General features: G+C 37.6%; 1 long non-coding RNA gene across 6 annotated transcripts in view; it reads right to left on the reverse strand.

The window, feature by feature from the left end:
* The window catches only part of LOC140896235 (uncharacterized), a 381,899-nt gene that overhangs the window by 280,107 nt on the left and 85,694 nt on the right, over window positions 1-16,098 (reverse strand). For all 6 annotated transcript variants that reach the window (XR_012154477.1, XR_012154476.1, XR_012154475.1 and 3 more), the window contains exon 2: window positions 10,985-11,028. This is a non-coding gene — a long non-coding RNA (uncharacterized LOC140896235). The remainder of the gene's footprint in view (window positions 1-10,984; window positions 11,029-16,098) is intronic.

Consider the following 16,098-nt stretch of genomic DNA (forward strand, 5'->3'; position numbering starts at 1 on the left):
CATCTTCCAAGGACATGCTTAATTAATTAATGCCTACTTTCTCCCTGTATTCCTTTGCTGCAGTAGTATTTAATGTTTGTGAGTATTAAAAGTAACCTGCAAAGTGGGTTTTTATTTAATTCTTAAGTGTATTTTGTTTCCTTTTCCCCTCTGAGCTGTTACTCAGCTTTCAGTCTCATGTGCTGTCATTGTATCATTAGTTCTCCAGCCACTACACGGTCTTCCAGGAGAGACAAGACCTGAATTGCTAATGTAAAAAACACTCAGAAAAAGTCCTATTACTAATTATTATTAAACATTGACCTCATACTGGTACCTAGAAACCTCAGCAAAGCTAGGAGTTCATTGGGCTAAGCATATAGTAAATCATAGTCCTTGGCTCAAAGAACTTACAGTCTAAAAAATAAGACATAACAGGTGGACAAGACAAACAGGCAGACAGGGATGGGGAAAGAGTGACAAAACGTGATAGGATGCTGTATCGTAGCCAAGCTGTGTGCACAATTGGTAGCTAATCAACATCAGTGATTGCAACTCACACATTGCCTAGCCATTATTAAATGATAGTTTTCTGCATGAATTACAGCAGAGGTGCATTGTAAGAGGGACTTGAGGGGACAAGGTGAGGGCTACACAAATTTTGACTGTGAGCTTTTCCCTAAGCTTAAAGAATGCCTTGGGGAAAGCACTGACAGTTCTTATGGGAAAGACAGACAAATGGGGGATCAAGACTGACATCACTGGCAGAGTGATGGCATGGGTTGAGTCTGCCATAAAGCAGCAGGATGGACAGATGGGGCAGAGATACCTAGGGACACCTTTCTAGCCTTCTTCATACATCATACAGAAGCAAGAAAGGTCAAGTCCAATTTCTTTTCTTTTTGCCAGTCACCTTTAATGAGAGATTTGTATTTTACTTGGGTGTCCTGTCCCCAAAAGAAAAGTCATTGTCTTTGGAACACTCTGAATAGTGACTCTCCTTGGAACCCTGGCTGAAATAGATCAGTGGCAAAATAAGAGCAGTAGTATTCAATGTGAAAAAGGAAAAAATAACTTTATAATGTTACATAACTGTGTATTGAATATTATGTCTCTAGTGTACAATTTAGTTATTGCTCAAGAGACTTGGTAACATTTTGAATTGCATCTTTGATACTCATTTAATTAATGTTTTAAAAGGTGCTTACTTTGTAATTATTAACACCGACTGTTAAACCTAAATGAATACACCTCTAACATTCAGCTATGTATGAGATACAGTATGTACCTCACAGTTAATCCTTGATAGAGTGTAAATTATCAAATGGTATGTATATTTCACATACAATAAATCCCTTTTAAAATCCACACAATTCATTAGGATAGTTATCATATCAAACAACTGAAGATTATTAAGAAAATATTAACTGAGACTAATAGTATCTTGTATACTTCTATCTAAAGCTTTCATTAATTGTAGTATCAGAGCACCTCACAGTCCCTACAAGCTCTGCCTTTGGCAGCATGTTTCCCAGCAGCACTGTACCTCCAGGAGCCATGTATTACTAGGTGGCTCTAGCACAGTATGAGCCACCTTGGGCCTGATTTACATACATTCTTAGCACCTAACAACGCTAGCTGAAGTCAATAGAAGCTGCAAATGATGAGCCCAGTAGGTTTCAGGTTGGACACCCAAAATCAGAATTGCTTTTGAAAATTTTGACCCTCCTTACTGGCCCCAACAAAAGGCCTGTTCCAAAACCCATTGAAGTCAATGGGAAATTCTCCACTGACTTCTCTGGACCTTGTAACAGGTCCTAGATGCTCCATCTCTTCAACATATAACATCCTACACTAGGCATTTCTATTTCTTTGCAAGTCACTCTGTGTATCCAATATTATCAATCCTTAGAAACTACACAAAAGCTGAACATATTATATCTGGTAACAAACAGAAGAGCTAGGTAAAGGGATTACAAATTATAATCCCAGTTTTTCCAGGGTTACAGATTTTGTTATTGGGCAGAGGTAGCAGGATAGTAAACTGTGCAGCATGTGTGTCCTTCTGATAAACCTCCTAGCCAATTTGTAAAAGAAAAAGATACTGATTCATAAATAATGACAGAAAACAGTTTTGGAAATTTCCATAGACTGCAGAATAAGTAAAATGTCTGACAGAGAAGAATGAGTATTGGCAGCTTCATTTGATTCACATGGCAAAAGAATAAATTCAAGCCATAAAGGACATCAGCAAAGTTCAGATATTGATCACTGGAAAAAGTTACTAAGAAGAAAGTAACAACCTTTTCACCCTCCTTTTCCCCTCATGAACTAGACCAGTCAAGTCTTAACATAAAAATGGATACTCCTCATCTTTCTTTTTCTACCCCATCACACCAATGGATCTGGATAATCTGACCCAGATAACATTGACAAAAGATTCAGTCACGTGGCACATGGATAAACCAGTGTAAGAGTAGTTACCAACCTGTTCATTTGTCTGACTAGCTAGACCCAAACTACAGTTTGCCAGGCACAATAATGATAAAGGGTACAAAACAACCACAGTGGGTGAAAATTTATCCCCTATGAAGAGGTTCAAGCACTGGGTCTAAGCACCACTTGAGCCCTCAAAATAGACTTAAATGATAGCTAGAACCTGCATTGGCCCAGAGTATTCAATTCATTGCACCTTTGGGAAAAAGAAAATATTTAAGGCAAAAATGTTAATGGCCTGCCATAATTGCACCCCCAAACGTACACCCTTTTGTCCGACACTTGCAATTTACTACACAGTATTTTGTTTTGTTAAATTATCTTATCATTGTAACAATGTAATTGGACATAAATGATAGCACATCTTTTTGTCATCACTTTCCAAAAATGCCACTTTATTTTATCTTTGCAGCTACCCAGAGGAAGTAGATCCTTCCCTGATATCCACAAATAGAGGCAGCCTATAATTTTTAATGTTGACAGATAATTCAGAAATATTGGATATTTCACTCACATAGACTGCACATCTCTGCCGCATGAAATCTTTTAAAGTAAGGCATCAGAGGGCAATGGTATGAACAGTGATGCCACCCCTTCATTATTTTTATGATCAATCTCTAGTGTGTTGGAAAATATTGCTTGAATTTATTTATATAATCAATTTACAAAGGCACTGCATTACTTTAAAGTCAACAGTCTTCTCTCTCACTAATCCTTCGTTTGAGGAGCCAAAGATTTAGATTAAAAGAGTCACATTTAAATATAGCCGATGAAAGCAAGCTACTGAATCTTGACAAAATGTACAAGTGCTTATATACAAATGCTGAAAGTCTAAATAATAAGATGGGTGAACTAGAGTGCCTGGCATTAAATGAGGATATTCATATAATAGGCATCACGGAAACTTGGCGGAATGAGGATAATCAATGGGACACAGTAATACCAGGGTACAAAATACATAGGAAGAACAGAATAAATCATGCTGCTCAGGGGCGTGGCACAATATATAAAAGAAAGCATAGAATCAAATAAAGCTCACGAAAGCTTATGCTCAAATAAATTGGTTAGTCTCTAAGGTGCCACAAGTACTCCTTTTCTTTTTAAAAATCTTAAATGACTCAAATAATACCATAGAATCTCTATGGATAGAATTTCCATGCTTGAAGAATAAGAGTATAGCAGTAGGAATATATTACGGACCACCTAACCAGGATGCCAACAGTGGCTGCGAAATGCTGAGGAAGATTAGCGAGGCTACAAAGGCAGAAAACACAATAATAATGGGGGATTTCAGCTATGCTCATATTGACTGGGTATATATCACCTTAGGAAGGGACACAAAGATAACATTTTGAGACATAATAAATAATTGCTTCTTGGAGCAGCTTGCTCTGGAACCCAGAAGGGGAGAGGCAATTATTGATTTACTCCTAAATGGAGCACAGGAGATGGTCCAAGAGGTTAATATAGCTGAACCACTCAATAATAGTGACCATAATGTAATTAAATGTAACATCCTTGTATGGGAAATAAATGCCAAAGAAACCCACCACAGTAGCATTTCATTTCAAAAAGGGAAACTACCCAAAAAGGTAACTAGTTAAACAGAAATTGAAAGGAACAATTACTAGAGCCAAATGCCTGAAAATTCATGAAAACTATTTAAAAACACCATAACAGAGGAGCAAATTAAATATATATCAAAAAACAGCAAGGGGACCACAAAAAAAAAAAAGCCAATGGGGCTAACCAGCAGAGTAAAAGAGGCAGTCTGAGGCAAAAAGGCATTCATTAAGAACTGAAAGTCAAATACCAGTGAGAAAAATACAAGGAAGCATAAAGTTTGGCGAGCCAAGTGAGAAAGTATAATAAGGCAGGCCAAGAAAGAATTTGCAGAGCCAAGGACACAAAAACTAACAGCAATGTTTTTTTAAGTACTTGAGAAGCAGGAAGTCTGCCAAACAGTCCATGGGGCCACTAGATGATCAAGGTGCTACAGGAGTGCTCAAGGAAGATCAAGCCCACCGTGGAGAAGCTAAATCAATTCTTTCCATCAGTCTTCACTGCAGAGGATTTGGGGGAGATCCCCACATGTGAGCCATTATTTTTAGGTGACAAATCTTAGGAATTGTCCCAGACTGAGAGGAGATTTTGGGAAAAAAATTGATAAATTAAACTATAATGAGTCCCCAGGACTAGCTGGTGTTCACCCAAGAGTTTTGAAGGAACTCATATATGAAATTGCAGAACTATTAACTGTGGTATGTAACCTATCACTTAAATACACCTCTATACCAGCTGAGTGGAGGGTGGCTAATGTATCACTGATTTTTACAAAAAGCTCCAGAGGCAATCCTAGCAATTACAGGCCAGTAAGCCTAACTTCAGTACCCACCAAGTAGTTGAAACTATAGTAATGGACAGAATTATCAGACTGTGTTGGGGTGCACTCACCTCTTGTCAAAGGGTGTGAACTTGCACTCTCTCTGACGCTCTCTCTCTCTGCTCCCAGCACACCCTGTCGGCTGTTAACCTCAACAGGTAAATCTTCAGTGGCTCAGCCCTCTGGCTAAATCACACAGTCAAAGGCATGAATGAACAAACCCCTTTCAGGGTAAAAGGTCCAACAGGGCCTGTCCCTGTGCCCTTGATAATGTCTGCAGTCCTGTCTCTGGGCTCAGTTCACAGCCCCTTTTGGGCTAGCTTTAAGTCCATGTCTACCCCGCTTCGTCCATGGAGACTTTGTCCTCAGCGGTTCTCACTGACCTGTTTAAAATCTTGCCCCTTTCTCAGGCTTTTAGTACTGAGTCTTACCCCCTTCTTCTGGTTTAGGCCATTTCCCCAGGGATGGCTGGAGTGACCAGAGCCCGCCCACTACTCCAGGTCCCGATTCAGGGACCCTACAAATAGCAGCCACGTGCTGTTTTCTTTCACTCTGTTTTTGTTGCTGCTGCTATTCCCTGGGCCACTTCCTCTTCACGCTTACCTCAGGGCTGAAGTTCTCCCTCATGGCATGACATTATTATCAGAACCCGCCTTCTGGTTCTCCCTTGTCATAAATATAAAGGGAAGGGTAAACCCCTTTGAAATCCCTCCTGGCCAGGGGAAAGCTCCTCTCACCTGTAAAGGGTTAAGAAGCTAAAGGTAACCTCGCTGGCACCTGACCAAAGTGACCAATGAGGAGACAAGATACTTTCAAAAGCTGGGAGGAGGGAGAGAAACAAAGGGTCTGTGTGTCTGTCTATATGCTGGTTTCTGCCGGGGATAGACCAGGAATGGAGTTTTAGAACTTTTAGTAAGTAATCTAGCTAGGTACGTGTTAGATTATGATTTCTTTAAATGGCTGAGAAAAGAACTGTGCTGAATAGAATAACTATTTCTGTCTGTGTATCTTTTTTGTAACTTAAGGTTTTGCCTAGAGGGGTTCTCTATGTTTTGAATCTAATTACCCTGTAAGGTATCTACCATCCTGATTTTACAGGGGGGATTTCTTTATTTCTATTTACTTCTATTTTTATTAAAAGTCTTCTTGTAAGAAAACTGAATGCTTTTTCATTGTTCTCAGATCCAAGGGTTTGGGTCTGTGGTCACCTATGCAAATTGGTGAGGCTTTTTATCCAACATTTCCCAGGAAAGCGGGGGGTGCAAGTGTTGGGAGGATTGTTCATTGTTCTTAAGATCCAAGGGTCTGGGTCTGTAGTCACCTAGGCAAATTGGTGAGGCTTTTTACCAAACCTTGTCCAGGAAGTAGGGTGCAAGGTTTTGGGAAGTATTTTGGGGGAAAGACATGTCCAAACAGCTCTTCCCCAGTAACCAGTATTAGTTTGGTGGTGGTAGCGGCCAATCCAAGGACAAAGGGTGGAATGTTTTGTACCTTGGGGAAGTTTTGACCTAAGCTGGTAAAGATAAGCTTAGGAGGTTTTTCATGCAGGTCCCCACATCTGTACCCTAGAGTTCAGAGTGGGGGAGGAACCTTGACATCCCTTATGATCCAGCAACCAGCAAGGAGCACTTTTTCCTTGCTCCTCTGGTTTCTGCCATGAACTGATCTGCTCAGGCCCTGCAAGTCTATTTAACTGAATCTGCTGCACTCTGATTGGCTGCTTCCCTACAGCCTCTCTAGGCAAGCCTGGAGGACCCACTTTCAGTGCTCCTTTTCTGGGGCAGAGTATGGTAGGACCATGAGGCCTCCAGCAGGGGGCCTCAAAGGGCCTGGAGTACACTCCATCACATAGACACATAGATGAACATGATATGTTGGGGAAGAGCCAACGTGACTTTTGTAAAGAGAAATCATGATTCACTACTCTATTAGAGTTCTTTGAGGGAGTCAACAAGCATGAGGAGAAGAGTGATCCAGTCGATCTAATGTATCTGGATGTTCAAAAAGTCTTTGACAAGATCACTCACCAAACGCTCTTAAGCAAACTAAGCAGTCATGGGATAAGAGGGAAGGTCCTCTCATAGATCAGTAACTGTATAAAAGGTAAGAAACAAAAGGTAGGATTATATAGTCAGTTCTCACAATGGAGAGAGATAAATATCAAAGGTCCTTCAAGGATCTGTACTGGGACCAGTGCTGTTCACAAATTTTTATAAATGATTTGGAAAAGAGTGTGAACAGTGAGGTGGCAAATTTTGCAGACTATACAAAATTACTCAAGATGGATAAATCCAAAGCTGACTCAAGGATCAGTAATTGGTTAAAAAACAGGAACAAATTATAAGAATAAATGGAGAGAGGTAAATACTGGGGCCAAGGATCTGTACTGCGAGCAGTGCTGTTCAACATAATCATAAATGATCTGGAAAAGGGAACAGTGAGGTGGCAAAATTTGCAGAGGAAACAATTACTCAAGATAGTTTAATCCAAATTGACTGTGAAGAGTTACAAGGGGATCTCAAACTGCATGGCTGAGCAATAAAATGGCAGATGAAATTCAGTGTTGATGAATGCAAAATAATACACACTGGAAAACATAATCCCAACTATACATACAAAATGATGGGGTCTAAATCAGCTGTTACCACTCAAGAAAGAAATTGTGGAGTCATTGTGGATAGTTCTCTGAAAACATCTGCTCAGTGTGCAGCAGTAGTCAAAAAAGCTAACAGAACGTTAGGAGCCATTTGGAAAGGAACAGATAATAAAACAAAAAATATCATAATGCCAATACATAAATCCATGTATGACCACACTTGAATACTGCATGAAGTTCTGGGTTCTCCCATCTCAAAAAAGATAATTTAGAATTGGAAAAAAGTACAGAGAAGGGAACAAAATTGATCACGGGGATGGAAAAGCTTCCGTAAGAAGAGAGATTAAAAAAACTGGGGCTGTTCAGCTTGGAAAAGAGACGACTCACGGGGGATATGATAGAGATCTGTAAAATCATGCATGGTGGGGAGAAAGAGAATTTTTTCACATAACACAAGGACCAGGGGTCATCTGATGAAATTAATAGGCAGCAGATTTAAAACAAGCAAAAGGAAGTACACTGTTTCACAAAACAACAGTCAGCCTGAGGAAATCATTGACCGGGGATGTTGTGAAAGCCAAAAGTATAACTGGGTTCAAATAAGAATTAGATAAGTTCATGGAGGATAGGTCCACCAATGACTACTTTAGCCAAGATGGTTAGGGATACAACCTCATGTTCTGAGTGTCCCTAAACCTCCAACTGCCAGAAGCTGGGATTGGATGACTCAAACTGGGGGAGGATCACTCAAAAATTGCTCTGTTCTGTTCATTCCCTCTGAAGCACTGGCCACTGTTGGAAGACAGGATACCGGGCTAGATGGATCATTGGTCTGACCCAGTATGTATGCCATTCTTATGTAAAGCTACACCGGAGCTGCTGCAATTTATGCACAAGCCCTTTCACAAGGCCGTGCCTAAATGTACAATCTAGCCCAAAATACTGATTGTTTTCTTTACCATTTTAAAATTAGAGATTATCTACAGTATTCTAACTTGCTGTGTTTCACTGCAAATAAACTTCCAAATTTCAAAGATATAATGATAGAAAGTACCCAAAATGTTTCCTTATTTTAATGTTTTAATAGTTCATTTCTCACTCCCCAGGTGAGTTCTCACGCTATCCAGTGATGCTTGAAAGCTGTCAATTAGTAAGATAAACTACGGAGTTATTCACAGAAGACAGCAAAACAAAACAAAAATATATTGTAGGGCAAGAAACACAAGCTAACCAGGGTGTAATGTAATCATTTACTAGGGACCTTCTTGGAATAAGGATTGGAAGAATAGCTTTTATCCACGAATTCCATTCCAGTTTCAACAAAAAGAAAAGGAGTACTTGTGGCACCTTAGAGACTAGGTGCCACAAGTACTCCTTTTCTTTTTGTGGTCACAGACTAACACGGTTGCTACTCTGAAACATTCCAGTTTCAGATTAAGATTTAAATGATAGCCTTTTGCAATAAAGAAACCAGATATCCTACAAATGCCACTGACTTACCAAACTCAACACTTGCTAGCAGAGATCTGACCTCCCCACCTGCTTACCTGATGGGACTGTTTTGTGACACCAAAATAAAAGGCACAGTTTCCTTTCTCTACTTCTAAGCACAATTTTAAACGTGTATAAAGGACTCAGTCATAGCCTATGGCAGTTTAAGTATACTCTGCTTGTCAACCCTATTGGATAGGTATTAGCAGTGATCAGAAGGTGAGATGCCAAAGGCACTATTTTACTATACACTGTGCCTAGCCAAGAGGAATTCAGGAACTGCTGTGCAAAAAGGGCATTCTGTAAAAGCTATCATTTATATTTTTATGGGGAAAAAAAAGCCAGTCTAAAAGTAAAGGAGATTGCAGAGAGCAAATATAAATAAACTGGCTGTTCTTTGGCTCTTGCCCGTAAGGTTAGGGAATTGAAAGACAGACAGGGGGCTGGTAGGATCACTGTTTGCTCAGCCAGTCAAGTTGACTTATTACACATGTTTATGGCAAGGGACCAAAAAGAAGGTAAAAGTTATTTCATTGATTTTTCTGGTGTATATAACCGACATTACTGTCAGATCCATCCCTTCAAAAAATTAAATAAAGTTTTTCTCAATTTGTCAATTTTTAAAATCATCACAACATTTTGATCTGATTTTCACAGCAGCAAGGAATTCCATCACCACCATTTCTATGCAGTACCAGGGTTAAAATAAATCAGAATATTTACTTTTTAATCTATTACATTTGAGAATTTAAGGAGCTTTTCAGCTCAAAAGAACTTCCAGTTTTCTGTTGCATTTTTCATCATCACTCTATATGCAATTCCACATTGTGGTTTAGGAAAACATAATTCTGCTAAGAGATTTAAAATGTGTGTACTTTATAGTTGTATTCATCAGAATAGTTAAACATTCCTTGTCTTTTTTTATAATATACATACTCATGTTTAGAAACCTACTATACATTTCACCTGTGCCTCAATTATAAAAAAAAAGTATTGATTTGATAGAAAATATAATCTATATGCTGCTGCCTTGAGGGAAGAGAATCAAGAAGGTACATGTTTAAATCAAAACTAGCAAGTGTGAGTCAGTGGCTAATATTATACACTTGAAGGCACTTCAAGGCAGAAAGAATAATCAGTTTGTCAATCATGTTAAAAAGCTTAAATAAATAATATTGATTTTATGTGTAGATGCATACAGTATAACATGCACACGTTTAGAAATGTTAATAAATGCATAGTCTACAACAGTTTTCTCAGAAATGCCAGCAATAATCTACATAATTCTAAGAAAATAGTTTGGCAATTCCATCCACAGCAGATCTAAAAGAGTTTCCTACTGATATGAAACTGTGTATCTAAAGTGATCAACATATCAAATTATACACCAACTACACTCAGAAGTGCTATCTATCACATAGTCTCATTAGTGATAGGAAAACAAATTTGGATAAAATAGAATCTAATTTTTATAACTTCATTCAAAACCCAAACTAAAAAATTCAAGTCACTTTAATCCCCATGGGTCTACGCACTTCCTGATGGTTTTAAGATTAGAAGTGTACTTTTATTGTATTTTTCATTGTATTTCAAGCTTTGTCAAAACTACAATCTCATAAGAGTTTAACCTCCAAACTCCACTCCACTCAAATCTATCCTAGTTAACAAATGGTTAGTGTATCCATGCTATACTCACTACCTACTAACTGAAGAGCCAACCTAAATAGATTTTGATAAACATGAAATAAACAGCTAAACTTTTGAATATTTTCCCATACAGAATATACAAAGCTTTCAAGGACTGTTCATCACTAATTCTGATCCTATAATCCTTAGATATGTTTGGAAAGTTAGACATTTATATATCCTATGTTTTGTTGTACTTACTGATTAATCAATTGGCTGATATTATCTTTCTAAAATTGCTTACTTAGTCTCATCATATCAGGGTTGAACTTCAGGCCTCATTGTGCAAACCTAACTCTCACAAATGATGCTATCAAACTGATTACTCTACTCATGCAAGTAATGCTACTCACGTGACTACGGTCTCCAGGATCAGGCTTTAAAACGTGCTGTGGACCTAAGAATGAACAATGAGAAGATAAATTTGAATCACTGACACGGACCAAATTTTCCTCTAATTTTCACCCATGCTACTCCATTGATTTCAATGAGACTACATGGATTTAACTGAGAGCAGAATTTGACCAAAGAAATAGAAATATACTTTATGCCTACTTACGAAAAACAAACAGGTAGCATATAAATGAGATTACATTGCCATGTTATTGTAAAGCAAAACGTTCACCTGTAATGAAAGGAAACATCCAAGTATGTACCCACAGTTATCTCTGTATAATTCTTTTCATTACCACAGCCTTTTATATATCTGGATTAATGTATTTTATATTTTTTCACCTGAATTGAAATAGCGGAACGTTACCAGACTGAGAGGGTTCATCTTTAGTATATAGGCACAAGGAAAAATGCACAGAGATTAAAGAGATGATAAATACAATGGAACAATAACAGGTGCTCACTCTGGGAATACAGCAAAAATGCAATTTCTTCCCCATGAAAACAGTGTTCAGAAAATTGAGTTACTATGGGAAAAATCCAAAATTATTTTCTGTAAAAACATAACCAACCTGTTATTTAAGACTTTCTGCCTTTCTATGCCCTGCTGTTATAGACCCAGAAAAGCTTTTTCATGCAGTATTTTGGTTGAACATCCTTCTTTTTCAAATAATATCTTTGCTGTTGCCTCCCCCAGGTTACAAAATAGCTTATATTGTTGGACAGATATCCTATCCGATCATACGGCCAAGTGAATATAATTTATTCAGACACAGATATTTGATAATCACAGAAATATTACTGAGTGAACTTCATAACAAGTTATGAATATCTACTGAAAATACTTAAATGTCCAGAGAATGAAACCACATGCATGGTGACTTAATTCTAGATATGGACCAAACAGGGACAAGAAAAATGCAGGTATCTACAAACCTAGAGGATGTGTTAAAGTTTTTGCTCTTCACTTACACTACAAAATGGTATAGTTATCATATGGAAACCATTCCAAGAAATCATAATCTAAAAAACAGCCGGTCCAGAAATGACACTGTTTTTTGAGAAAAGCTGACCAGTTGATTATGACCCAGAAGTACGGTCTGTTGTATAGTGAAGCTGCTTGGGGTACTTCAGGTTATAAAAATATTTAAGGCCAATCCTTCGCTTGGAGACAATGGAGTTCTGCCAGTTTACCCCAGCTGAAAACCTGGCCCTTAGAGCTTGATCTTGCACCACTGGCGTCAGTGGGAGTTTTGCTATTGATTTCAGTGGTAGCAGGAGCAGGGCCTTGGAGAATCCTTAGCAGCAACAGCAGAGAGCCAATACTATCGATAGCTGGTAAAAAAAAATGCAAAAAACATTTCACAAAACAATTTGCCATCTTGAATTTGTTTCCCTTTTGAAGAGCTCAAAATGGAATAGTATCATTTTTTTAAAATATTTTTTGCAAATATCTTTTTAAAGTTTCTTCCCCCACCCATTTTTTTCCTTTTGGGTGCAAAGAAATGAATGATATCTAGGGCTCCCTCCCCCGTCTTTTATTTTTTTCCTATTTCAACTCTTAGTTTTCATAACTTCTCTAACATTTGCAAAATTACAGAGTGACAAGGTTACAGAGTTTCTTTTTTTCCTTCTTCCACTCTGACTTTTCCAAAGTAGGAGACATTTTGAAAAGTTGCAGACTGAAAAAAAGGAAAACTGAAAAAGAATAAAAACAAATCCCTAGATATCATTCACTCTGTTGCATTCAGAGGCAGACAAGTAGGGAAGGGGGGAAAAACAAAAATTCCAGTTATTAAAAAAATTGTTCTTGAAAATTGAAATGAAACAAACATTCAAAATTGAGGAATTCTGTCAAAACCAACATTTTCTCTAAAACATTTCATTTGATGAAACCACATTTTTTGTCAGAATTTTTTTTTTTTTTTACCAGCTCTAGTACAGTGTTCGGCTTTCAGATAACATCTAACAAAAAGAACGAGGAGTGCTTGTGGCACCAAAGCTTATGCCCAAATAAATGTGTTAGTCTCTAAGGTGCCACAAGCACTCCTCGTTCTTTTTGCTGTTACAGACTAACACAGCTACCCCTCTGAAACATCTAACAGTAAGTTTCCCGTAACTTAATTCTAATACTGTAGGTTTCTGATGTAATTATCTTCCATCTAACCAACTGCAAAAGTGCAACCTTCTCATAAGATGTCCATGTATATTTGTTGCCTACTATATCAATGCAAAGAAAAGCACAATGATAATAAAGCAAGCTCCCATCCTAAGCTCTGTGATTACTTTTTTTTAAAAACGGGAGTTAGAAACTATTTCTTTACACTTCGGATACAGGGCACTAATACTAATATTACATTAGTTCACTGCTAGAGGGTTGCCTTGAGAAAGGGCTTCTTTAAATAGGCTAAAAAAATCCCAACGCTCAGAAACTGGAGACATACACTCAAGGGAAAAGCACTATAAAATATTCAATTCAGTATTTATTGTACAATTTGGTTTTATGTTAGCTACTGTAAATTGCCTAATGCAATTTGCTAGAAGCAACAGGAACAATAAATGTACATTTAAAACACATGAAATCATATTTTCACTCTACTCCTGACTCCTTTGAGTCAGAATACTTGAGGATTTGTAATCTGTTATATTTCTCACATAGAAAGTAATCCTTAATTTCCTTCCTCAGACTTGTTTCTTCCCTTATATATGCTACCCATATGCATGAAATGCCATCTGCATTGCAATATTGAAAAAAAGAAAACATCTAAGAATCATAAGGAAACAATATTTTATTTTATAATAGAAAGACTAGACTGTAGGGGAGGAGACAGTGGTCTAATGTCAAATCTGAAATATGTGGGAACTAGGGCTGTCGATTAGTCGCAGTTAACTCACATGATTAACTCAAAAAAATTAATTACAATTAAAAAAATTAATGATTAATTGCACAATAGATTACCAACTGAAATTTATTAAATATTTTTGATGTTTTTCTACATTTTCAAATATATTGATTTCTATTACAACACAGAATACAAAGTGTACCGTGCTCACTTTATATTATTATTTTTATTACAAATATTTGTTTGCACTGTAAAAATGATAAACAAAAGAAACTGTATTTTTCAATTCACCTAATACAAGTACTATTGTGCAATCTCCTTATTGTGAAAGTGTAACTTACAAATGTAGATTTTTTTTGTTACATAAGTGCACTCAAAAACAAAACAATTTAAAACTTTAGCACCTACAAGTCCACTCAGTCCTACCTCTTGTTTAACCAATCGCTAAGACAAACACGTTTGTTTACATTTATGGGAGATACTGCTGCCTGCTTCTTATTTACAATGTCACCTGAAAGTGAGAACAGGCGTTCACGTGGCACTTTTGTAGCCGGCGTTGCAAGGTATTTATGTGCCAAACAGTCATATGCCCCTTCATGGACATACTTCCATGCTGATGATGCTCATTAAAAAAATACTGCATTAATTAAATTTATGACTGAACTCCTTGGGGGAGAATTGTATGTCTCCTGTTCTGTTTTACCCACATTCTGCCATATATTTCATGCTGTAGCAGTCTTGGACAATGACCCAGCACATGTTGTTCATTTTCAGAACACTTTCACAGCAGATTTGACAAAACACAAAGAAGATACCAATGTGAGATTTCTAAAAATAGCTACAGCACTTGACCCAAGGTTTAAGAATCTGAAGTGCCTTCCAAAATCTGATTGGGACGGGATGTGGAGCATGCTTTCAGAAGTCTTGCAAGAGCAACACTCTGATGAGGAAACTACAGAACTCAACCCACCAAAAAAAAAAAGAAGAAGAAGAAAATCAACCTGCTGGTGGCATCTGACTCAGATGATGAAAATGAACATACTTAGGGGTCTGCTCTGCTTTGGATTGTTATCGAGCAAAACCCATCATCAGCATGGATGCATGTCCTCTGGGATGGTGGTTGAAGCATGAAGGGACAATCTTTAGCTCATCAGGCAAATAACTATCTTGTGACGCCTGTTACAACAGTGTCATGTGAACTCCTGTTTTCACTTTCTTGAAAACAAGAAGCGGGCAACATTATCTCCTGTAAATTGTGAACAAACTTGTTTGTCTGAGCGATTGGCTGAAGTAGGACTGAGTGGACTTGTAGGCTCTAAAGTTTTACATTGTTTTATTTTTGAATGTAGGGGGTTTTGTACATAATTCTACATTTCTAAGTTCAACTTTCATGATAAAGAGATTGTACTACAGTACTTGTATTAGATGAATTGAAAAATTCAATTTCTTTGGTTTTTTTCTGTGAAAATATTTGCATTCAAAAATAAATATAAAGTGAGCACTGGACACTTTGTAGTCTGTGTTGTAATTGAAATCAATATATTTGAAAATGTAGAAAGCATCCACAAATATATAAATACATGGTGTTCTATTTTTGTTTAAGAGCACGATTAATCGTGCAATTGCGATTAATTTTTTTAATCACTTGACAGCCCTGTGGGAACACAGGTTCAAGTCCCAGTAGGATTAATTCAGTCATTCATCCTTCTCAGATAGATAAATTAAAGTTCCAAACAAATTACTGCATGGGGTGAGACAGAGCTTTCAGGTGAGATCTAATGAACAAAGGATTCATATCATGCTAAAGAGATAAGATGGGTGAGGTAATATCTTTTATTGGACAAACTTCTGTTGGTGAGTGAGACAAGGCTACTACAACACCTCATATCATGCTGTCAGTTTCTAAGCAGAACTCCCCACTTAGACACTCATGGCTCAATATGACACACAGACATATAAGAGCCCAGGGCACTTTTCATAACAGAAGGGGTTTGCCCTTGTGTGCTTTGACAAAATGTCTCAGTCCTCTCACTGTTGGGCTCTATGCATGGCCTGTGTTCCTGTTCTCCTGCATTTGAGTGGTGGATGAAGTAATCCCTATACATACACTTATGCAGCATTTTGGTTTCTTTAAGGATGACAGGTGCTATATATTTTTAAAGGAATAGGTTTCACAGACACCACATCCATGATACAGAACACTAAATCCCACAAAACAGCAGAGCCCACTG

Source organism: Lepidochelys kempii, chromosome 12 (genome assembly GCF_965140285.1).
Source record: "Lepidochelys kempii isolate rLepKem1 chromosome 12, rLepKem1.hap1, whole genome shotgun sequence".
Lineage (NCBI taxonomy): Eukaryota > Metazoa > Chordata > Testudines > Cheloniidae > Lepidochelys > Lepidochelys kempii.